This window comes from Rosa rugosa, chromosome 2 (genome assembly GCF_958449725.1).
Source record: "Rosa rugosa chromosome 2, drRosRugo1.1, whole genome shotgun sequence".
In the NCBI taxonomy this organism is placed as follows: domain Eukaryota; kingdom Viridiplantae; phylum Streptophyta; class Magnoliopsida; order Rosales; family Rosaceae; genus Rosa; species Rosa rugosa.
Genome location: NC_084821.1, coordinates 30,562,305 through 30,588,493, shown reverse-complemented (window position 1 = coordinate 30,588,493; position 26,189 = coordinate 30,562,305). Strand labels below are relative to the sequence as shown.

The window sequence follows — 26,189 nt, the reverse complement described above, 5'->3', positions numbered from 1 at the left end:
GGTATTCATGGATGACTTTTCCGTTTTTGGAAAGAATTTTGATGATTGTCTTAATAATCTGGAAATAATTCTAAAACGTTGCATGGAAACTAACCTTGTACTTAATTGGGAGAAATGCCATTTTATGGTTAAACAAGGAATAGTTTTAGGACATATTGTCTCTGCTAGGGGAATAGAGGTCGATAAGGCCAAGGTTGATATTGTGCGTTACTTACCCTCTCCCACTTCTGTGAGAGAGATTCGTTCTTTCCTTGGCCATGCAGGTTTTTATAGGAGGTTTATCAAGGACTTCTCCAAGATTTCGAGACCTCTATGTCAACTACTCCAGAAGGATGTGCCATTTCACTTTGACAAGGAGTGTCAAGATGCTTTTGACAAGCTTAAGGAGTTGTTGACGTCAGCCCCCATTATGCTCCCTCCAGATTGGTCCTTGCCCTTTGAGTTGATGTGTGATGCCTCTGACTATGCAGTTGGAGCTGTTTTGGGGCAAAGGAAGGACAAACGACCCTATGCCATCTACTACGCCTCAAGGACTCTGAATGATGCACAAATGAATTATTCCACCACAGAGAAAGAGCTCCTTGCAGTTGTTTTTGCCCTTGAAAAGTTTCGTTCCTACTTACTTGGTACCAAGGTAATTATTTATACTGACCAAGCAGCTTTGAAGTACTTGATGACCAAGAAGGAGGCGAAACCAAGGCTTATCAGATGGGTCCTACTCTTGCAAGAGTTTGACGTTGACATCAAGGACAAGAAGGGTAGTGAAAACGTGGTAGCTGACCACTTGAGTCGTTTGGTACATGCAGAAGACCCTCTCCCTCTGGTGGAGACGTTTCCAGATGAGCAGCTTTTTGGACTTCAGGTAAGTGAACCATGGTATGCTGATATTGTGAACTATATTGTTTCTAGGAAGATTCCTGATACCATGTCACGTGCTCATAGAGATAGGCTTAAGAAAACTGTTAAGCAATATGTTTGGGATGAACCTTATTTGTGGAAATATTGCTCTGATCAACTGATTAGGAGATGTGTGCCTGAACATGAACATAATGCCATACTTTCGTTTTGCCATTCTAAAGCATGTGGGGGTCACTTTGGGTCTAAAAAGACTGCTTTTAAGGTGTTAGAGTCTGGGTTCTTTTGGCCAACGTTATTTAAGGATGCACATGCATATTGTTTAACTTGTGATAGATGCCAACGAACCGGAAATCTAAGTTCTAGAGATCAAATGCCATTGTCCAATATCATAACTGTTGAAATATTTGATGTCTGGGGCATAGATTTCATGGGACCTTTCCCTTCATCTTTTGGGTTTCTATATATCTTACTTGCAGTGGACTATGTTTCCAAATGGGTGGAAGCAAAGGCCACTAGAACTAATGACTCTAAGGTTGTTGCAGATTTTATCAAGTCTAACATCTTTAGCAGGTTTGGAATGCCTAGAGTTCTCATTAGTGATGGTGGATCCCATTTTTGCAATCGGACGATTGAGGCCTTGTTGAAGAAATATGATGTTACACATAAGGTTTCTACACCTTATCACCCCCAAACTAGTGGGCAGGCTGAGGTCTCAAATCGTCAGATCAAGGGGATATTGGAAAAGACTGTGAACCCTAACAGGAAGGATTGGTCCCTACGCTTGGAGGATGCCTTGTGGGCCTACAGAACTGCATACAAGACTCCCATAGGTATGTCCCCATATCGCATTGTCTATGGCAAACCTTGCCATTTACCTGTGGAGTTAGAGCACAAAGCTTGGTGGGCTGTGAAGCAGTTTAACATGGATATTGATGAAGCTGGGCTTCATAGGAAGCTGCAGTTGCAAGAGTTAGAGGAGATTAGGAATGATGCTTTCGAAAGTGCCAACATCTATAAAGAAAAGACTAAGGCATTCCATGATAAAATGATTCGAAGGAAGACTTTTGTTGTGGGTCAAAAAGTTCTTCTCTTCCATTCTCGTCTCAAACTCTTCCCAGGTAAACTTCGTTCTCGTTGGATTGGACCTTTTGTTATCACTAATGTGTTTTCTCATGGAGCTGTGCAGATAAAGAGTGAACAAACAGGTAACGAGTTCAAAGTGAATGGCCATCGTTTGAAGCCTTACTATGAGGCCTTTGTGGAACACGAAGTGGAGGAAGTACCACTCCAAAACGTTCCACCTCTTGAGGATTAAATGGAGGTACAAGTCTAGGCTGAAAGACTATAAACATTAAGCGCTGCTTGGGAGGCAACCCAATTCAGAAGTAGCTGTGGAGGAGCCTTCAACGCAGATTTGCTCTTTTTCCTCCCTACTTCTTTATTTTATGCTTTTTGTTTGTCTTTGAACTTTATTTTCGTAAATTCCATCTCTATATGCTTAAGTGTTTCATTGCATGCTTATAATTAATTACATTGAGGACAATGCAATATTTAAGTGTGGGGGAAGGGATTTACATTTTTGTTTTGAGTCATATATATTGAAAAATACAAAAAAAAAAAAAAAAACAAATCGAAAAATGTCATAAAAATAAAAATTTCGTTGCTTTTGTTTTTGTTTTGAGTCTTAGGATGCCCTTTCAACTGTCTAGGATGATTCTATATCTCTGAAATCATGACTAAAAGAGGATCACAAAATTGAGATGACTTAAAATGGTATTCTTTGGTTAATTGAGATATATGAAAAATATGTGCCTTGTAGTGGATATGGATTTCGAAACTTTGGTACAGAATATGAGCATGTTAAGATGAGTTTGATTCATATAAACCCATGTGAGATAATTGTGCCATGTCCCTTTTTCTTGGAGTGAATGAAATATATATTCTAAATTGCTTGGCGATGTTTTGATGATCTCATTATTCTTTCATCTTGATTGACTACTTGCCATAGATTAAGTTTGATGGACTAGAGAATGCTAGAATTCGCTCTTGTGCTTGTTGAGATGTGATATCAATATATGGCCCTGATTCTGGAAGGGATAGAGGCACCCTAGGAACTACCACCATTGCCAAATGAACCTGTGTCCCTAATTGTGCCCGTCGTGGGACTCCCCTAGATAAACCCCTTTGAGCCTACGTTAAGCCTTTTCTTTCATCACCCTTAAAATCTTTAACCTAAGCCTTAGTATAGCTATAACCCTACCCTTTGTCCTAAGGACTTAGTGGAGCTAAATTGAGACTTTACTTGAAGAATTTTGACGTCAATTTTGAAGAATAAGAAGAGGTGAAGGTTCAAGTGTGGGGGTAAACTTGTCCATGAATGAAAAATGTATGAAAAAGCCGAGAAAAAAGAAAAAGGAAAAAATGAAAATATGTAAACGGCTAAGAAAAAGAAAAGAGAATATGTTTATGGACTTTAGTACCCCATACTTAGTGATCTTGGAGTTTGCTTTGAATTGAAGGCCCACTACAGAAAAATTTGGCCTTTGTCCATTTCACTAGAGTTCAAGGGAAGTTTACAATGAAGATTGGGCCCAACATGAAGACATTAGGCCCTTTTCTGTGACCACTAGGAGAGAGTGACGTTTTTGCAATGCCTTGGTGACATATTTCGAGGACTCTCTACATTTACATAAGCTCTACTTGGTTTTCAGGACACTTTGTTAAATTCCTTACCCTTCGTTTCTTTAAACCTTGAGCCATGGCCCCATTACAACCTTTGAGGGGACCTTCTTGATCCTTAAGATGGGACAGCCTTTGATGTGGAGATGAGTTACAAGAGTTGAACCTATGGCTTGGGTCCATCTGTGCAAGTAGTTGATATCCTTCATGAGATCTTTAAAGAAAATTATACTTGTGCTTTCGTTTCTTGCATTATGTGATATACTTGCTATCTTTCACATATAATTGAGTGTATAAGCTTTTAAGCATTGCCATGATCTGAGAGAAGAAAGAGTGGATATACCTTGTGAGGAATTGAATCGAACTTGTTTGAAGCATGCTTAACAGAAACCATCACCATTGTTCCAACCAAGTCCTACTTGTGTATATGTGAATTATGTGTTTTAATTAACTCTCGAATGCCTAAACATTTATTCTTGGTAAAGTGCTAATCTTGGTGTTGTGAAAGTAAGAGATTGCTGAGACAAATAGTTGAAGGGCAATAGAGTCTTTGTTTGTTTGAGTCTTTAATTTTCGTTGAGTCTTAGTGTGTGTCTTTGTTTGATTTTGCTAAGGGACTAGCGAAAGCTAAGTGTGGGGGAATTTGATAGGAGCATTTTAATGCGACGTTTTAACTGCATTTCCTTACATTTCTTGCGTCATTTCCTTAGTAAAACTCTGTTTAGGAAAGTTTCCATTCTTTGATTGGGAAAGTTCCTATTTGTAGAAAGTTTCCATTTTTCTTAGTTTCTATTTTCCATTTTTAGAAAGTTTCTATTCTTGTAGTTTTCATTTCTCATTTCTGGCAAGTTTCTATTTTTCATTTTTAGTAACTTTCTATTTTTCATTTTTGGTAAGTTGCTATTTTTCAAATTAGGAAAGTTTCTATTTCTCATACTAGTTTCTATTTTCAGGACCTCCGAGCTAGAAAGTGGAAATGAACTCACAAATGGAAAGAGGAGCCTGCGAACATCAAGACAAACAAATATGAGAGAAAACGGTCCACACATTTGAGCAGAAATGAAGAAACAAGCTTTCCTAGTGCAACCAGGAAACCCTGCGAAATGGAGGAGAGCTTACCAATGAAGTTTCCAACGCAACTATGAAAAGAAATGAAGAAAATAAAGTGTTGTGACGTTGGAAGATGACATGGCATAGAAGTGACGCATGGAGGCCCAAAAACTCTCAAGACTTGTTGGATTTTCGGCTAATTGGATAAAAGCCCACCAAAGCCCATGGAACTAGGGTTTGTGACGCAAACCCTAGCCCTAAAGATGTTTTGCCGTGAATTTGCAAGAGAGAAACAAGGAAGAGGCGTCCAAAAATCAGAAATTAAAAAGAGATTTTCTAGGGAGATTATCTAGGGCTATTTTTATGGAAAGAAAATACTTGGAGATAAACCCTAGATGTTTTGCCGTGAAAAAGGAAGAGATAAACAAGGGAGAACGTGAAATTCCTAGGGTTTTGGACGGCAAAGATATTCCCTAGAGAGTTTTAAGGAAAGAGAAAAAGGTGGAGACCAAGAAAAGCTCAAATGAAGACTAGATGCATTCCTACATTCCCTAAAGAGTTTTGGCCGAATTTAAAGACAGAAAATCAGAAATTATCTCAAGAATTTCGGCAAGAAAATCAAGGGAAATATTCTAGGAAATTATGTGATTGGTTGAGACACCTCATAGGGCTTATGTGGCAAGAAGTCATTGGAGGAAATTATGTGGAAGTGCAAGCAATTGCCGTGAGCTTTTCTAGGGTTTTGGACGGCATGGAGACCGAGGGGCCGTCCCCTATATATTCCTCTCTTCTCTCAACGTCAAGGGTCCCCACTTTTGCGTTTTATAACTTTAGAAAAAATCAGAAAACTCTCTCTAGCTTAGCCGTGTTCTTCTCCATCCTCTAGGGCAACCACGAAGTTCAAGCAAGGCCAAGGAAGAAGAGGACAAGCCGTGCACATCATCCATCACCATCCTTGAAGATTGCTTTCGAAATTCAAGAGACCACATCACCTTTTCGTTCATCACCATCTCCATCTCTTGGTGTAATTCGATTCTTCCTTGTAACCTTTGCTTTGTAATTTTCGTTGGTTATGCCCTAGTTGACACGTGTTTGAACAATTTTCGAATTCTGAAATTCTATGATTAATTACTAATTTTCAGATTCATGTTTTGCGATTTATAGTTGCTTATGTGTGAGTGTTTGATTAAATTTGCATGATAGAAATCTTTTGTATGTTAATCTTAAAGGGTTCGAAACTTTTAGGATTTTTATATAATTGGTGCTACGAATTTAAGAACATGAATCAACTTTTTGGTTTTGTGTTCTTAAATCAATAAGTAGTAAAGGTTTTGTACAAAAACCGAATTTAATCAAAGAAGATTGCAATTAGATGGACTTTTTCATACTAAGTTGCACATTTGAATTGATAGCCTTTCTAGATGCTTAATGCGTTAAACATGTATGATTGACTAGCTTTCTAGGGCTTGAATGCATGTTTGATAGGATTAGTCTATGTGCTTTCACTTAGATTAATTAGCGTTGAAACTAAAATATGGGAAATTGTTTGCTTTGAACGTTTCACATGATCAATTCCTCTTGCATGACTATGATGAACAATGATGAACTTGGATTAATTTTAATCATATGTTTCGATTTTGATCTTTGTTCTTGCATTCCATTTATATTTTTATGTTTTAGCATTTTAATTATTTTGTTATCTTAGGTTAATTTTCAGAAAAACCAAAATCAAAAACCCCTTTTTAATTCGTAAATAATGTGCATATGTGTAAATATTATACTTTGTTTTAATTTTAATTGTTTAATTGTTTGAAAATGACAGGTGTACCCTCAATCCCCGGAATAGAACGATCCCTATTTGCTTATACTACTAACGATCTTTTCAGGGTTAAATTATGCGCTTGCTTTAAGCGTATCACTTCTCAACGTCAAGGGTTCCTCGCTCCATACAATCTACACTTTAGAAAAAAATCAGAAAGTTCTCTAGCCTAGCCGTGCTCCTCCCCATCCTCTAGGGCAACCACGAAGTGCAAAGCATGGCCAAAGGGGAAGAAGACAAGCCGTGAACATCATCCACCCTCCACCTTGAAGATTGCTTTCGAAATTCAAGAGACCACATCACCTTTTCGTTCATCACCATCTCCATCTCTTGGTGTAATTCGATTCTCCCTTGTAACTTTGTTTTGTATTTTCGTTGGTTATGCCCTAGTTGACACATATGTTTGAACAAGTATTGTTTTCTGAAATTTTATGATTAATTGTTAATTTTCAGATTCATGTTTTGCGATTTATGGTTGCTTATGTGTGAGTGTTTGATTAAATTTGCATGATAGAAATCTTTTGTATGTTAATCTTAAAGGGTTCGAAACTTTTAGGGTTTTTATATAATTGGCACTACGAATTTAAGAACATGAATCAACTTTTTGGTTTTGTGTTCTTGAATCAATAAGTAGTAAAGGTTTTGTACAAAAACCGAATTTAATCAAAGAAGATTGCAATTAGGTGGACTTTTTCATACTAAGTTGCACATTTGAATTGATAGCCTTTCTAGATGCTTATTGCGTTAAACATGTATGATTGACTAGCTTTCTAGGGCTTGAATGCATGTTTGATAGGATTAGTCTATGTGCTTTCACTTAGATTAATTAGCATTGAAAGTAAAATATGGGAAATTGTTTGCTTTGAACGTTTCACATGATCAATTCCTCTTGCATGACTATAATGAACAATGATGAACTTGAATCAATTTTAATCATGAATTTCGACTTTGATCTTTGTTCTTGCATTCCATTTGTATTTTTATGTTTTTGCATTTTAATTGTTTTGTTAACTTAGTTTTATTTTCGAAAGAAACCAAAATCAAAAATACCCCCTGATAGGAGCATTTTAATGCTACGTTTTAACTGCTATTTCCCTACATTTCCTGCGTTATTTCCTTAATAAAACTCTGTTTAGGAAAGTTTCCATTCTTTGATTGGGAAAGTTCCTAATTGTAGAAAGTTTCCGTTTTGTAGTTTCTATTTTCCATTTTTAGAAAGTTTCCATTTTAGTTTAGGAAAGTTTCCATTTCTTATTTTAGAAAGCTTCTATTTTCAGGTCTTTGGAATAAATAAGCTGAATTGAGTTCATAAATGGAAAGAGAAGCTTCATGAAGATGACATGGCAAGGAAATGACGTGGAAAATCAGAAAATATAATGCCAAGAGGAAATCAAGGAAGAGTTTTTAAAAAGGAAAATATATTTTCCTTGGGGATTAAATTTGCCGTGTAATACTTAAGGAAAAACAAGGTGACAACATGGGAATGAAAGATGATTGATTGAGGATTTCAAGGAGAGATTTTCTTGGGAGACTTTTATGGGAAGGAAATATTGTTGGAGGAATAATTTGGTGTGATTGCCAACGTGAAAATCAGAAATAATCAAGGAGATAACGCCAAGAGAGATTCAAGGGAGAAATAAAAGGAAAGAGAAAAAGGTGGAGACCAAGAAAAGCTGAAAACGTGTCTAGGTGCATCCCTAAATTCCCTAAAGGAATATTAGCCGAAATTCATGAAGAAAATCAGAATAATTTCAAGGAAATTCGGCAATTAAATATTAGGGAGGTATTTTAGAGAATTTTGATTGGTTGGAACACATCACACGGATTACTTGGCATTCTATGATTGGTTGGACTACATCACAAAGCTTACTTGGCGAATTCTCATTGGTGGAAGCTATGTGGAAATTTGTGATTGCTTTGTGAACCCTAGCCGTGCTCCTATATATACCCGCCTCTTTGACGTTGAAAGAGGTTCCATATCCCTTAGAAAAATTCAGAAAAATTATATTGTTGCCGTGAGCTTCTCCCATTTTCTCTCCATCCTCTAAAGCAAGCCACGGAGTTCAAGCAAGGCCGAAGGGAGAAGAAGGAGCCGTGACTATTCCTCCACCATCCACCATTGAAGACTTGCTTTCAAGCTTCAAGGATCACAACGAAAATCATTCATCCTCATCTTCCATCCACGGTGTAATTCGACCTCTACTTTGTAACCTTTGTTTGAATTTCGTTGGTTTGTTTTAGTTGACATATATGTTTGAATGAATATTAATTTCTGGAATTTTATATGATTGAATGAAATTTTCAGATTCATATTATTGTTCTTCGAGAGTTGCTTATGTGGGTTTGTTTAATTAAATTTGCGTTATAGATAACTTTTGTATTTTAATCTTATGTGGTTGCAAACACTTAGGGTTTCGATATAATTGGTGCTAGGTTTAAGAACATGAAATCGACTTTTCGTTTTGTGTAAACTTGAATCAAAGTAGTAAAGGTTTTGTACAAAGATCGAATTTAATTAACGAGGATTGCAATTAGGTGGACTTTTCCATACTAAGTTGTACACTTGAGTTGATAGCCTTTCTCTATGTGTAATGCGTTAAACATGACATGATTGACTAGCTTTCTAGGGTTTGATTGCATGTTTGATAGGATTAATCTAGGTGCTTTCGCTTAGGTTAATTAGCATTGAAAAGTAAAAAATGGGAATTCATTTGCTTTCGAATGTTTCACATGATCAACTCCTTTCTCATGACTTAGATGAACAATATTAGGGTTTGAATCAATTTTAATCATAAGTTTCGGTTTTGATCTTTGTTCTCTCATTCCATTTGTATTTTTATGTTTTTGCATTTTAATTGTTTTATTAACTTAGTTTTATTTTCGAAAAACCAAAAACAAAATCCCCCTTTTTCGTAAATAATGTTTATACTTGTGAATATTATACTTTGTTTTAATTTTAATTGTTTAATTGTTTGACAATGACAGGTGTACCCTCAATCCCCGGAATAGAACGATCCCTATTTGCTTATACTACTAACGATATTTCAGGGTTAAATTATGCGCTTGCAAAAAGCGCATCAATTTTTGGCGCCGTTGCCGGGGATTGAAAAATCACTTGTTTTTGTTCATAATTGTTGTATATAAACTGTTTGAAATTTAGTTTAAATTAACTAGGTTGTTTTTTATATTGTTGAATACGAATTTTAATTGTAAGTTGTAAATTAAATGGAATAGGTGAAGTCTCTTTTGTTAATATTGGCCTAAACCCCTTATTGGTACCCCTTAAGGTTGAGGGCGGCTTTTATTAACATTTGTTGAACTGTCTTCACACTTATGATCTTTTTCATCTTAGTAAGTATAGCCTATGTGGAATGGTGTCTAGGAAGGGGACAACGTTCATAACGGGTTTTGAATCCAGAAGTGCTTACAAATGGGCTTAGCTCATGCCAAAATGGATTCTGCCTCTTGTGGTCGTCCTCCCCTACCTGGCCATTTCAGTAAGGTTGCCCAAAGGATGTAGGAGGGAGTTTGTGTCTAGGCGACTATACTTGGGCCGCACGTCCACTTGATTTACCGCTTGGAATTAGATTTGATATCAATAATATTTATGACAAAAGAAAATGTAACAAAATGTTGTGATACACTAAAAAAAAAAAAAAAAAAAACATTTGTGTAAATATTTTTCATGTTTTTTTTTACTCACTTGTGTACCTAACTTGTGTCTTGTGTACAATGTACTTGCTAATTTTACTTGTAGTTTGTAATTCGTAGTTAAACTTGTTTGTATATTTTGTATTTCTTAGTTAATTATAGTCACTAACTTTTTTTTTTTAATCGAGGTTCCGTCTGGCTGAAAGACGTTAAACTCAAGCGCTGCTTGGGAGGCAACCCAATTCAGAAGTAGCTGTGAAGGAGTCTACCTACACAGATTTGCTTTCTCTTTCCCTATTTCTTTTTATTTTTCAATTTTTTCTCTTTTGTTTTTATTTTAGGATTTGTTTTCATAAATGCCTTCTATCTATGCTTACTTGTTTCATTGCATGCTTATGATTGATTACATTGAGGACAATGCAATATTTAAGTGTGGGGGAAGGGATTTATACTTTTATCTTGAGTCATATATATTGAAAAATACAACAAAATTGAAAAATGTCAAAAATTTGTTGCTTTTGTTTTTGTTTTGAGTCTTAGGATGCCCTTTCAACTGTCTGGGATGATTCTATATCTCTGAAATTATGACTAAAAGAGGATCACAATATTGAGATGATTTTAACATGGTATTCTTTGGTTAATTGAGATATATGAAAAATGTATGCATGTGTAGTGGATATGGATCTCGTGACCTTGGTACAGAATATGAGCATGTTAAGATGAGTTTTGATTTATAAAGCCCATGTGAGATAATTGAGCCATGTCCCTTTTTCTTGGAGTGAAAATGAAAAATATTTATTCTTAATTTCTTGGCGATGTTTTGATGATCTCATTATTCTTTCATCTTGATTGACTGCTTGCCATAGATTAAGTTTAATGGACTAGAGAATGCTAGAATTCGCTCTTGTGCTTGTTGAGACATTTTATCAATACATGGCCCTGATTCTGGAAGGGATAGAGGCACCCTAGGAATTACCACCATTGCCATATAAACTTGTGTCCCTATTTGTGCCCGTCGTGGGACCCCCTTAGATAAACCCCTTTGAGCCTACGTTAAGCCTTTTCGTTCATCACCCTTAAAATCCTTAACCATGAAGCTTAGTATAGTTATAACCCTACCCTTTGTTCTAAAAACTTAGTGAACTATCTTTTGAGACATATTACATGGGTTTGGTGCTAAGGATGATTGAGAAGAGGTGAAAGTTCAAGTGTGGGGGTAGACTTGTCCATAAAGAAAAAAATATGTGAAAGCCGTGAAAAATGAAAAAAAAAAAAAATTGAGTACGGCTAAAAAGAAAAAGAAAAAGAAAAGAAATGTTATGGATTTTAGTCCCCCATACTTAGTGATTTTGGAGTTTGTTTTGAATTGAAAGCCTACTACAGAAAAATTTGGCCTTTGTCCATTTCACTAGAGTTCAAGGGGAAGTTTACAATGAAGATTGGGCCCAACATGAAGACATTAGGCCCTTTATTTTGCTTCTATGGGTGTGACGTTTTGCCTTGGTGGATTTTTCGAGGTCTCTACATTTACATGAGCTCTGCTAGGTTTTTAGGACACTTTGATAAATCCTTACCTTTCATTTCTTAAAACCTTGAGCCTGAGCCCCATTACAACCTTTGAGAGGACCTTCTTGATCCTTAAGATGGGACAGCCTTTGATGTGGAGATGAGTTACAAGAGTTGAACCTATGGCTTGGGTCCATTCGTGCAAGTAGTTGATATCCTTCATGAGATCTTTTGAAAAAAATTATATTCACAAAGTGCTTTTCGTTTCTTATATATGTGAGCTATTTGATTGCCTTAAAATATGTTCTCTCACATATAATTGAGTGATTATAAGCTTTTAAGCATTGCCATGATCTGAGAGAAGAAAGAGTGGATATACCTTGTGAGGATGTGGATCATACTTGTCTGAAGCATGCTAAGCTCCACCCCATCACCATTGTTACAACCAAGTCCTACTTGTGTATGTGTGGATTATATGTTTTAATTAACTCTCGAATGCTTAAACATTGATTCTTGGTTGAGTGTTAATCTTGGTGTTGTGAAAGTAAGAGATTGCTGAGACAAAATGTTGAAGGGCAATAGAGTCATTGTTTGTGTAGAGTCTTTAAATTTTCGTTGAGTCTTAGTTGAGTCTTTGTGTGATTTTGCTAAGGGACTAGCAAAAGCTAAGTGTGGGGGAATTTGATAGGAGCATTTTAATGCTACGTTTTAACTGCTATTTCCCTACATTTCCTGCGTTATTTCCTTAATAAAACTCTGTTTAGGAAAGTTTCCATTCTTTGATTGGGAAAGTTCCTAATTGTAGAAAGTTTCCGTTTTGTAGTTTCTATTTTCCATTTTTAGAAAGTTTCCATTTTAGTTTAGGAAAGTTTCCATTTCTTATTTTAGAAAGCTTCTATTTTCAGGTCTTTGGAATAAATAAGCTGAATTGAGTTCATAAATGGAAAGAGAAGCTTCATGAAGATGACATGGCAAGGAAATGACGTGGAAAATCAGAAAATATAATGCCAAGAGGAAATCAAGGAAGAGTTTTTAAAAAGGAAAATATATTTTCCTTGGGGATTAAATTTGCCGTGTAATACTTAAGGAAAAACAAGGTGACAACATGGGAATGAAAGATGATTGATTGAGGATTTCAAGGAGAGATTTTCTTGGGAGACTTTTATGGGAAGGAAATATTGTTGGAGGAATAATTTGGTGTGATTGCCAACGTGAAAATCAGAAATAATCAAGGAGATAACGCCAAGAGAGATTCAAGGGAGAAATAAAAGGAAAGAGAAAAAGGTGGAGACCAAGAAAAGCTGAAAACGTGTCTAGGTGCATCCCTAAATTCCCTAAAGGAATATTAGCCGAAATTCATGAAGAAAATCAGAATAATTTCAAGGAAATTCGGCAATTAAATATTAGGGAGGTATTTTAGAGAATTTTGATTGGTTGGAACACATCACACGGATTACTTGGCATTCTATGATTGGTTGGACTACATCACAAAGCTTACTTGGCGAATTCTCATTGGTGGAAGCTATGTGGAAATTTGTGATTGCTTTGTGAACCCTAGCCGTGCTCCTATATATACCCACCTCTTTGACGTTGAAAGAGGTTCCATATCCCTTAGAAAAATTCAGAAAAATTATATTGTTGCCGTGAGCTTCTCCCATTTTCTCTCCATCCTCTAAAGCAAGCCACGGAGTTCAAGCAAGGCCGAAGGGAGAAGAAGGAGTCGTGACTATTCCTCCACCATCCACCATTGAAGACTTGCTTTCAAGCTTCAAGGATCACAACGAAAATCATTCATCCTCATCTTCCATCCACGGTGTAATTCGACCTCTACTTTGTAACCTTTGTTTGAATTTCGTTGGTTTGTTTTAGTTGACATATATGTTTGAATGAATATTAATTTCTGGAATTTTATATGATTGAATGAAATTTTCAGATTCATATTATTGTTCTTCGAGAGTTGCTTATGTGGGTTTGTTTAATTAAATTTGCGTTATAGATAACTTTTGTATTTTAATCTTATGTGGTTGCAAACACTTAGGGTTTCGATATAATTGGTGCTAGGTTTAAGAACATGAAATCGACTTTTCGTTTTGTGTAAACTTGAATCAAAGTAGTAAAGGTTTTGTACAAAGATCGAATTTAATTAACGAGGATTGCAATTAGGTGGACTTTTCCATACTAAGTTGTACACTTGAGTTGATAGCCTTTCTCTATGTGTAATGCGTTAAACATGACATGATTGACTAGCTTTCTAGGGTTTGATTGCATGTTTGATAGGATTAATCTAGGTGCTTTCGCTTAGGTTAATTAGCATAGAAAAGTAAAAAATGGGAATTCATTTGCTTTCGAATGTTTCACATGATCAACTCCTTTCTCATGACTTAGATGAACAATATTAGGGTTTGAATCAATTTTAATCATAAGTTTCGGTTTTGATCTTTGTTCTCTCATTCCATTTGTATTTTTATGTTTTTGCATTTTAATTGTTTTATTAACTTAGTTTTATTTTCGAAAAACCAAAAACAAAATCCCCCTTTTTCGTAAATAATGTTTATACTTGTGAATATTATACTTTGTTTTAATTTTAATTGTTTAATTGTTTGACAATGACAGGTGTACCCTCAATCCCCGGAATAGAACGATCCCTATTTGCTTATACTACTAACGATATTTCAGGGTTAAATTATGCGCTTGCAAAAAGCGCATCACCCCCCTATTTCGTGAATAGTGTATATGTGTGAATATTATACTTTGTTTTAATTTTAATTGTTTAATTGTTTGACAATGACAGGTGTACCCTCAATCCCCGGAATAGAACGATCCCTATTTACTTTATATTACTAATGACATTTCAGGGTTAAATTATGCGCTTGCTTAAAGCGTATCAATTTTTGGCGCCGTTGCCGGGGATTGAAAAATCATTTGTCACTTTGTGAATATTGTGTGTTGTTTATATTGTGACCGAAAAAAAAAATAAAATAAAAAAAATTTTTTACTTGTTAATTATTTTGTAATTGTCGAAAATTAGTTAATTAATTACTTAGGTTGTTATTTTTATTGTTGAACACAAATTTAATTGTAGGTTGTAAATTAAAGAAGGAATAGGTGAAGTCGTGTTTATTAATATTGGCCTAAACCCCTTATTGGTACCTAGTTCAGGTCCCTTAAGGTTGAGGGCGGCCTTTATTAACATTCATCGAACTGTCTTCACACTTAGGACCTTTTATATCCAAGTAAGTATAGCCTATGTGAGATGGTGTCTAGGAAGGGGACAACGTTCACAACGGGTTTTGGATTCAGAAGTGCTTACAAATGGGCGTAAACCTCAATGAGGGAGTAGCCTATGCCAAAATGGATCCTACCTCTTGTGTTCGCCCTCCCCTACCTGGCCATTTCAGTAAGGTTGCCCAAAGGATGTAGGAGGGACTTAGTGTCTAGACGATTATACATGGGCCGCACGTCCACTTGATTTACCGCTTGGAATTAAATTTGATATCAATAATATTTATGACAAACGAAAATGTAAGAAATTGTTGTGACACTTAAGGTATATTGGATTAAACATAATCTCGGAAAGGAAGCTGTTACAGCCCATTGCACTCTGAGATTCCCTGTTCCCGTACCTAAGTGTTGAAAATAATTTTAAAATTAAAAGAAGAAAAAAAGAAAAGAAACCGAAAAAAAAAAAAAAAAAAAAAGAAAAAAAAAAAAGAAAGATAAATGGATAGTGACGTTTTGTACTTTGTGTGAAAGTTTTGTGTGATTTGTGTCTAATTATACTTGTAAAGAAATAGAATTAAAGAAAATAAAATGGAGTTATAAATTTTGTTAATTACTTAATTGTTGTGAGTGTGTAAAATTGTATGAGTAGACAAGGGCCCTTTTGTTAATATTGGCCTTAACCCTTCATTCGTACCTTTCTAAGGTCTTATGAGGTTGAGGGCGGCCTTTATTAGCACTTGGAGAACAGTTTAACACATGAGTAATTTCCAAGCTGAGTAAGGGGCATTACAGATGGTGTCTTAGGTTGAGACCCTGGGTGATGGGTTCAAATTGGATCTCAGAGATACTACAGACTGTGCGTAAACCACAATGTGGAAGTAGCCGATAGGGGCGTAAACCTCAATGAGGGAGTAGCCTCCGTAGTATCACCAAAATGAGTCCTCCCTCTCACTTACCTCTTAATCTGGCTATCTGGCCTTCTGAAACAAAGGAAAGTGACTTATGTCTAAGCGACTATCCCTATATCGTAGCTCACCAATAGTAGTGGTTTCTATTGGGCTCGACTTACAACTTGGAATCAATTGAGTTATTAACTTTGTTTATGACATTTCCATGACAAAAATAAAACACTCGTACATAACTTTCAGTTGTAAATTGGTCTGTTTTCTTACTTCTCTTACTTGTACAAAATTTGGAAGTCTCTTTTGTTACCTTGTGAATAGTGACGTTTTTGTATAAAATATTAACTTGTATATCTTGTATTTTGTAAATTACTAACTTGTGTACTTCTTAATGTTGTTCAGGATATCCATGAATGACCGAGCCTTCTAAGATCCCTAGTGCACGAGAGATTGAAGAAAGACTTGCTCGTTTGAAGAATCCTCCACAACTTGAGTACAGAAGACCTTCCTATTTGCCATTCAAAGATTACAAATTTAACGAGCAAGGGAAGAGGATCTATTCTTCTGAGGAGTCCACATCACCTACACCTACTCCATCTCCACCTTCACGTACACCTTCACCTTTGGTTTCGTCCAACTCCACACCACCACCTTCACCACCACCTGAAGAAGTCAAGGAAGAGAGAATGGCATCCATTAGGGAACTATCCACAGCAACAGTCGAGGGAGGACCTCCTACAGGCATTGTGTACCCTGCCCCTGATAGGAGCATTTTAATGCGACGTTTTAACTGCATTTCCTTACATTTCTTGCGTCATTTCCTTAGTAAAACTCTGTTTAGGAAAGTTTCCATTCTTTGATTGGGAAAGTTCCTATTTGTAGAAAGTTTCCATTTTTCTTAGTTTCTATTTTCCATTTTTAGAAAGTTTCTATTCTTGTAGTTTTCATTTCTCATTTCTGGCAAGTTTCTATTTTTTCATTTTTAGTAACTTTCTATTTTTCATTTTTGGTAAGTTGCTATTTTTCAAATTAGGAAAGTTTCTATTTCTCATACTAGTTTCTATTTTCAGGACCTCCGAGCTAGAAAATGGAAATGAACTCACAAATGGAAAGAGGAGCCTGCGAACATCAAGACAAACAAATATGAGAGAAAACGGTCCACACATTTGAGCAGAAATGAAGAAACAAGCTTTCCTAGTGCAACCAGGAAACCCTGCGAAATGGAGGAGAGCTTACCAATGAAGTTTCCAACGCAACTATGAAAAGAAATGAAGAAAATAAAGTGTTGTGACGTTGGAAGATGACATGGCATAGAAGTGACGCATGGAGGCCCAAAAACTCTCAAGACTTGTTGGATTTTCGGCTAATTGGATAAAAGCCCACCAAAGCCCATGGAACTAGGGTTTGTGACGCAAACCCTAGCCCTAAAGATGTTTTGCCGTGAATTTGCAAGAGAGAAACAAGGAAGAGGCGTCCAAAAATCAGAAATTAAAAAGAGATTTTCTAGGGAGATTATCTAGGGCTATTTTTATGGAAAGAAAATACTTGGAGATAAACCCTAGATGTTTTGCCGTGAAAAAGGAAGAGATAAACAAGGGAGAACGTGAAATTCCTAGGGTTTTGGACGGCAAAGATATTCCCTAGAGAGTTTTAAGGAAAGAGAAAAAGGTGGAGACCAAGAAAAGCTCAAATGAAGACTAGATGCATTCCTACATTCCCTAAAGAGTTTTGGCCGAATTTAAAGACAGAAAATCAGAAATTATCTCAAGAATTTCGGCAAGAAAATCAAGGGAAATATTCTAGGAAATTATGTGATTGGTTGAGACACCTCATAGGGCTTATGTGGCAAGAAGTCATTGGAGGAAATTATGTGGAAGTGCAAGCAATTGCCGTGAGCTTTTCTAGGGTTTTGGACGGCATGGAGACCTAGGGGCCGTCCCCTATATATTCCTCTCTTCTCTCAACGTCAAGAGTTCCCACTTTTGCGTTTTATAACTTTAGAAAAAATCAGAAAACTCTCTCTAGCTTAGCCGTGTTCTTCTCCATCCTCTAGGGCAACCACGAAGTTCAAGCAAGGCCAAGGAAGAAGAGGACAAGCCGTGCACATCATCCATCACCATCCTTGAAGATTGCTTTCGAAATTCAAGAGACCACATCACCTTTTCGTTCATCACCATCTCCATCTCTTGGTGTAATTCGATTCTTCCTTGTAACCTTTGCTTTGTAATTTTCGTTGGTTATGCCCTAGTTGACACATGTGTTTGAACAATTTTCGAATTCTGAAATTCTATGATTAATTACTAATTTTCAGATTCATGTTTTGCGATTTATAGTTGCTTATGTGTGAGTGTTTGATTAAATTTGCATGATAGAAATCTTTTGTATGTTAATCTTAAAGGGTTCGAAACTTTTAGGGTTTTTATATAATTGGTGCTACGAATTTAAGAACATGAATCAACTTTTTGGTTTTGTGTTCTTAAATCAATAAGTAGTAAAGGTTTTGTACAAAAACCGAATTTAATCAAAGAAGATTGCAATTAGGTGGACTTTTTCATACTAAGTTGCACATTTGAATTGATAGCCTTTCTAGATGCTTAATGCGTTAAACATGTATGATTGACTAGCTTTCTAGGGCTTGAATGCATGTTTGATAGGATTAGTCTATGTGCTTTCACTTAGATTAATTAGCGTTGAAAGTAAAATATGGGAAATTGTTTGCTTTGAACGTTTCACATGATCAATTCCTCTTGCATGACTATGATGAACAATGATGAACTTGGATTAATTTTAATCATATGTTTCGATTTTGATCTTTGTTCTTGCATTCCATTTATATTTTTATGTTTTAGCATTTTAATTATTTTGTTAACTTAGTTTAATTTTCAGAAAAACCAAAATCAAAAACCCCCTTTTAATTCGTAAATAATGTGCATATGTGTAAATATTATACTTTGTTTTAATTTTAATTGTTTAATTGTTTGACAATGACAGGTGTACCCTCAATCCCCGGAATAGAACGATCCCTATTTGCTTATACTACTAACGATGTTTTCAGGGTTAAATTATGCGCTTGCTTTGAGCGTATCAGCCCCTGCAGCAGGAAGACAAGCAGAGTTTGAACTGAAGAGTGGACTATTGCACCAACTCCCTATGTTCCATGGGCTTCCTATGGAGGACGCCAACAAGCATCTTAGAGCATTTCAGGTTGTGTGTTCTAACATGCAACCACAAGGAGCAGATGAGAACATTCTGAAGATGAAGGCATTTCCATTCTCCTTAGCTGACAGAGCCAAAGATTGGCTATATGAGATTCCTGCTGGACGTATCACCTCTTGGGAAACAATGAGGAAGGCCTTCTTGGAAAGATACTTCCCAGCTTCCAAGGTCATCACACTCAGGAAGAAGCTAAGTGGGATCGAGCAAGCCCAAGATGAGTCTTATGCTGCCTACTATGAGCGGTTCAATTCCTTAATTGCTCAATGTCCTCAACATCAGATGAAGGATGAGAACCTACTTACATGCTTTTACGAAGGACTCCTACCCTTGGAAAGGCAAATGCTGGATGCTGCAGCTGGAGGAGCTTTTGTGGATAAGTCACCTGCAGCTGGGAGGGAACTTATTGAAAATCGTGCCCTAAATACTCAACAGTATGAGGGTGTGAGACAGACCACTCGTAGGGTCAATGAGGTGAGCACTAGTCCTGCCATTGCGGATCAATTGAGCAAACTCACCCTTCTTGTGAACAAGGTAGCGACTATTCAAGGCCATGGAGGACCTTCTGCTTGTGGGGTATGCTTTACCCAAGGACATCCTACGGATCAATGTCCTCAACTAAGTGAGAATGGTGGTTGGGAGTCTGTGAATGCTATAGGAGGCTATCAAGGGAACCAAGGGGGTCCCCAACGTCCAAGGTATGATCCATATTCGAATACCTATAACCCTGGATGGAGGGACCACCCCAACTTCAAGTGGACCAACAATGAGAATGTTCAGAACCCTCTTGGTGGGACTTTCCAACGTCCTCAAGGACCTTCTTTTCAAAGGCCTTACATGCCTCCTCAACTCAACGTAGGGAATTCAAATTCCCACTATGATAAGACTTTTGAGGCATTGACTAATTCCACTCAGGCATTGACTAGTGCCACACAGACTTTGATGCAAGGACAACAGAACCACACCAAGGACATTGCTGAACTCAAAAAGCAGATGGGACAAGTGGTGGACTTCATGACCAAGTTTCATGAAACTGGTAGGCTTCCGAGCAACACAATTCCAAACCCAAAAGGAGGCTCTGAAGGCCCACCCAACTGAGGACGAGAGGAAACCAAGTCTAGGCTGAAAGACTATAAACATTAAGCGCTGCTTGGGAGGCAACCCAATTCAGAAGTAGCTGTGGAGGAGCCTTCAACGCAGATTTGCTTTTTCCTCCCTACTTCTTTATTTTGTATCTTTTGTTTTTCTTTGAACTTTATTTTCGTAAATTCCATCTCTATCTGCTTAAGTGTTTCATTGCATGCTTTTAATTGATTACATTGAGGACAATGCAATATTTAAGTGTGGGGGAAGGGATTTATATTTTGAGTCTTTTATTTTTAGTCATATATATAAAAAAAAAAAAAAAAAAAAAAAAAAAATAGGAAAATGTCATAACAATAAAAAATTTTGTTGCTTTTGTTTTTGTTTTGAGTCTTAGGATGCCCTTTCAACTGTCTAGGATGATTCTATATCTCTGAAATTATGGCTAAAAGAGGATCACGAAATTGAGATGACTTTAAAAGGTATTCTTTGGTTAATTGAGATATATGAAAAATATGTGCCTTGTAGTGGATATGGATTTCGAAACTTTGGTACAGAATATGAGCATGTTAAGATGAGTTTTGATTCATATAAACCCATATGAGATAATTGAACCATGTTCCTTTTTCTTGGAGTGAAATGAAAAATATATTCTTAATTTCTTGGCGATGTTTTGATGATCTCATTATTCTTTCATCTTGATTGACTACTTGCCATAGATTAAGTTTGATGGACTAGAGAATGCTAGAATTCGCTCTTGTGCTTGTTGAGACGTGATATCAATATATGGCCCTGATTCTGGAAAGGATAGAGGCACCCTAGGAATTACCACCATTGCCAAATGAACCTGTGTCCCTAATTGTGCCCGTCGTGGGACTCCCCTAGATAAACCCCTTTGAGCCTACGTTAAGCCTTTTCTTTCATCACCCTTAAAAGTCTTTAACCTAAGCCTTAGCATAGCTATAACCCTACCCTTTGTCCTAAGGACTTAGTGGAGCTAAATTGAGACTTTACTTGAAGATTTTTGGCGCAAACAATGAAGGATAAGAAGAGGTGAAAGTTCAAGTGTGGGGGAATTTTGTCCATAAAGAAAAAAATATGTGAAGCCGTGAAAAAAAAAAGAAAAAGAAAAAGAAAAGTGTGTACGGCTAAAAAGAAAAAAGAAAGAAAGAAAAATATATGTTTATGGACTCTAGTCCCCCATACTAAGTGATTTAGGAGTTTGTTTTAAATTGAAGGCCCACTACAGAAAAATGTGGCCTTTGTCCATTTCACTAGAGTTCAAGGGAAGTTTACAATGAAGATTGGGCCCAACATGAAGACATTAGGCCCTTTTATGTGACCACTAGGAGAAAGTGACGTTTTTGCAATGCCTTGGTGAAATATTTCGAGGACTCTCTACATTTACATAAGCTCTACTAGGTTTTTAGGACACTTTGTTAAATTCCTTACCCTTCGTTTCTTTAAACCTTGAGCCATGGCCCCATTACAACCTTTGAGAAGACCTTCTTGATCCTTAAGATGGGACAGCCCTTGATGTGGAGATGAGTTGCAAGAGTTGAACCTATGGCTTGGGTCCATCTGTGCAAGTAGTTGATATCCTTCATGAGATCTTTAAAGAAAATTATACTTGTGCTTTCGTTTCTTGCATTATGTGATATACTTGCTATCTTTCACATATAATTGAGTGTATAAGCTTTTAAGCATTGCCAGGATCTGAGAGAAGAAAGAGTGGATATACCTTGTGAGGAATTGAATCAAACTTGTTTGAAGCATGCTTAACAGAAACCATCACCATTGTTCCAACCAAGTCCTACTTGTGTATATGTGAATTATGTGTTTTAATTAACTCTCGAATGCCTAAACACTGATTCTTGGTAAAGTGCTAATCTTGGTGTTGTGAAAGTAAGAGATTGCTGAGACAAATAGTTGGACGGCAATAGAGTCATTGTATTTGATTGAGTCTTTAATTTTCGTTGAGTCTTAGTGTGTGTCTTTGTTTGATTTTGCTAAGGGACTAGCAAAAGCTAAGTGTGGGGGAATTTGATAGGAGCATTTTAATGCGACGTTTTAACTGCATTTCCCTATGTTTTCTGCGCCATTTCCTTGGAAAAATCCCTGTTTTGGAAAGTTTCCATTCTTTGATTGGGAAAGCTCCTTATTGTAGAAAGTTTCCATATTTGTAGTTTTCATTTCTCATTTCTCATTTCTGGCAAGTTTCCATTTTCAGTTTAGGAAAGTTTCTATTTTTCATTTTTAGTAACTTTCTATTTTTCATTTTTAGTAAGTTTCTATTTTTCAAATTAGGTAAGTTTCTATTTCTCATACTAGTTTCTATTTTCAGGACCTCCGAGCTAAAAAGTGGAAATGAACGCACGAATGGAAAGAGGAGCCTGCGAACATCAAGACGAACAAATATGAGAGAAAACGGCCCACACATTTGAGCAGAAATGAAGAAACAAGCTTTCCTAGTGCAACCAGGAAACCCTGCGAACTGGAGGAGAGCTTACCAATGAAGTTTCCAACGCAACTATGAAAAGAAATGAAAGAAATGAAGTGTTTTGCGTTGGAAAATATGAAGGCTTGAAGATGAAGCAACGTGGCCCAAGAACTCTCAAGAATGAAGTGGATTTTCGGCAAAATGGACCAAGGCCCACCAAAGCCCATGACATTAGGGTTTGTGACGCAAAACCCTAACCCTAAAGTTGTTTTGCCGTGAAAACCAAAGGGAGGAGAGAGAAGTGGCGTGAAAATCAAGCAAGGATAAAGAAGATTTCGGCAAAGAGATTTCTTAGGGAGATTTTAAAGGAAAGAGAATATGTGTTGAACTCGAAAACCTCTCAAAAGAAGTCTAGATACATTCCTTGAAACCCTAAAGGAAGTTTGGCCGAATTGGAAGTGCAAAAATCTGAAAATTCTCAAGGTATTTCGGCAAGAAAATCAAGGGAAATAATCTAGAAAATTATGTGATTGGTTGAGACACATCATAGGGCTTACTTGGCAAGATTTCATTGGAGGGAATTATGTGGAGTTAACAAATCTTTGCCGTGAGTTTCTCTAGGGTTTTAGACGGTTTTGGAGACCTAGGGGCCGTCCCCTATATATTGTCCCCTCTTCTCAACGTCAAGGGTTCCTCGCTCCATACAATCTACACTTTAGAAAAAAATCAGAAAGTTCTCTAGCCTAGCCGTGCTCCTCCCCATCCTCTAGGGCAACCACGAAGTGCAAAGCAAGGCCAAAGGGGAAGAAGACAAGCCGTGAACATCATCCACCCTCCACCTTGAAGATTGCTTTCGAAATTCAAGAGACCACATCACCTTTTCGTTCATCACCATCTCCATCTCTTGGTGTAATTCGATTCTCCCTTGTAACTTTGTTTTGTATTTTCGTTGGTTATGCCCTAGTTGACACATATGTTTGAACAAGTATTGTTTTCTGAAATTTTATGATTAATTGTTAATTTTCAGATTCATGTTTTGCGATTTATGGTTGCTTATGTGTGAGTGTTTGATTAAATTTGCATGATAGAAATCTTTTGTATGTTAATCTTAAAGGGTTCGAAACTTTTAGGGTTTTTATATAATTGGCACTACGAATTTAAGAACATGAATCAACTTTTTGGTTTTGTGTTCTTGAATCAATAAGTAGTAAAGGTTTTGTACAAAAACCGAATTTAATCAAAGAAGATTGCAATTAGGTGGACTTTTTCATACTAAGTTGCACATTTGAATTGATAGCCTTTCTAGATGCTTATTGCGTTAAACATGTATGATTGACTAGCTTTCTAGGGCTTGAATGCATGTTTGATAGGATTAGTCTATGTGCTTTCACTTAGATTAATTAGCATTGAAAGTAAAATATGGGAAATTGTTTGCTTTGAACGTTTCACATGATCAATTCCTCTTGCATGACTATAATGAACAATGATGAACTTGAATCAATTTTAATCATGAATTTCGACTTTGATCTTTGTTCTTGCATTCCATTTGTATTTTTATGTTTTTGCATTTTAATTGTTTTGTTAACTTAGTTTTATTTTCGAAAGAAACCAAAATCAAAAATACCCCCCTATTTCGTGAATAGTGTATATGTGTGAATATTATACTTTGTTTTAATTTTAATTGTTTAATTGTTTGACAATGACAGGTGTACCCTCAATCCCCGGAATAGAACGATCCCTATTTACTTTATATTACTAATGACATTTCAGGGTTAAATTATGCGCTTGCTTAAAGCGTATCAACTAAGTATAAACAAAAACAAAAATACAAGAATGAAATGTAAGAAACAAAGATTAAAACCGAGTTCATGATTAAATTCGAATTAACCCTACATTGTTCTTCCAAGTCATGTGAAAAGAGTTGATCATGTGAAACATTCGAAAGCAAACGATTTCCCATATTTTACTTTTCATTGCTAATTAATCTAAGTGAAAGCACAAAGACTAATCCTATCAAACATGTAATCAAACCCTAGAAAGCTAGTCAATCATACATGTTCAACGCAAGAAGTTCAAAGAAAGGCTATCAACTCAAGTGTACAACTTAGTATGAATAAGTTCATCTAATTGCAATCCTCTTCAATTGAATTCGATTTTTGTCCAAAACCTTTACTACTTTTGATTCAAGTTACACAAAACAAAAAGTTGATTTCATGTTCTTAAATCTAGCACCATTCATATCAAAACCCTAAGTGTTTGCAACCACATAAGATTAAAATACAAAAGTTATCTATAAAGCAAATTCAATCGAACAATCACACATAAGCAACTTTGGAATCACAACATAGAACTCGAAATCCTTTATTCAATCATAAAATTTCAGATTATAAACTTTGTTCAAACATCAATGTTAACTAGAACAACATCCAACGAAATCAAACAAGGAGAATCAAAAGTGATTACAAGAAAGAAGGTTGAATTACACCGTGAATGGAGAGATGGATGAATAACTCGAATGATGAACCAATGAAGCTTGAAAGCAAACTTCAAAGAACACGGCTTCAAGGTGAAATGGTGGAGATGCTCACGGCCTAGTCCTTGCTTCTTCCTTCCTTGCTTGAAAACGCCAAAAGTTGAACTAGAGAATGGAGAGAGCTTCCGCGCGTAGAGAGAATTTTCTGAATTGTGTAGTCGTTGAGATGTCTAGGGTAGAGAGTATATATAGGGAACGGCCAAACTTGGTCTCCAAGCCGTGAATTTTCTGATTTTCTTCCAAGGAATTAAATTAATAATTCCACATAGCTTCCACCAATGAGAAATTGCCAAGTAAGCCCTAGTGTGTCATCCAACCAATCATAAAACTCCAAGAAGATACCCTAATATATTCTTGCCGAAATTCATTGAATATTTTCTGATTTTCTTCTTGATTTTCACGCCAAAACATTCTTAGGGTTTCTAGGAATGAATTCTTTCCATAAACTTCACCCTAGAAAATTTCTTGCGTAATCTTTTATTTTCTTCTTGATTTTCACGCCAACTTTCTCTCCTCCCTTTGGTTTTCACGGCAAAGCATCCCTAGGGTTAGGGTTTTGCGTCACAAACCCTAATGTCATGGGCTTTGATGGGCCTTGATCCATTTTGCCGAAAATCCATAGAGTTCTTGGGCCTCGTTGCTTCATCTTCAAGCCTTCTCATTTTCCAACGCAAAACACATTATTTTTCCATTTCTTTTTCATGGTTGCGTTGGAAACTTGCTAGGGAAGCTTTCCTCCAGTTCGTAGGATTTCCTGGTTGGACTAGGAAAGCTTATTTCTTCATTTCTGCTCAAATGTGTGGACCGTTTTCTCTCATATTCGTTCGTCTTGATGTTCGCAAGCTCCTCTTTCCATTTGTGAGTTCATTTCCACTTTTTAGCTCGGAGGTCCTGAAAATAGAAACTAATAAGAAAATAGAAACTTTCTAAAAATGAAAATAGAAACTTACTAAAAATGAAAAATAGAAAGTTACTAAAAATGAAACATAGAAACTTTCCTAAACTGGAAATGGAAACTTGCCAGAAATGAGAAATGAAAACTACAAAAATGGAAACTTTCTACAATAAGGAACTTTCCCAATCAAAGAATAGAAACTTTCCAAAACAAGGATTTTTCAAGGAAATGGCGCAGAAAAATGTAGGGAAATGCAGTTAAAATGTCGCATTAAAATGCTCCTATCAACTTTGTGAATATTGTATTTTGTTTATATTGTGTTCGAAAAAAAAAAAAAA

General features: G+C 36.3%; 1 pseudogene; it reads left to right on the top strand.

The window, feature by feature from the left end:
- Positions 1-832: 832 nt before the first annotated feature.
- LOC133730625 (uncharacterized) overlaps positions 833-26,189 on the top strand; it is a 94,148-nt pseudogene continuing 68,791 nt past the window's right edge.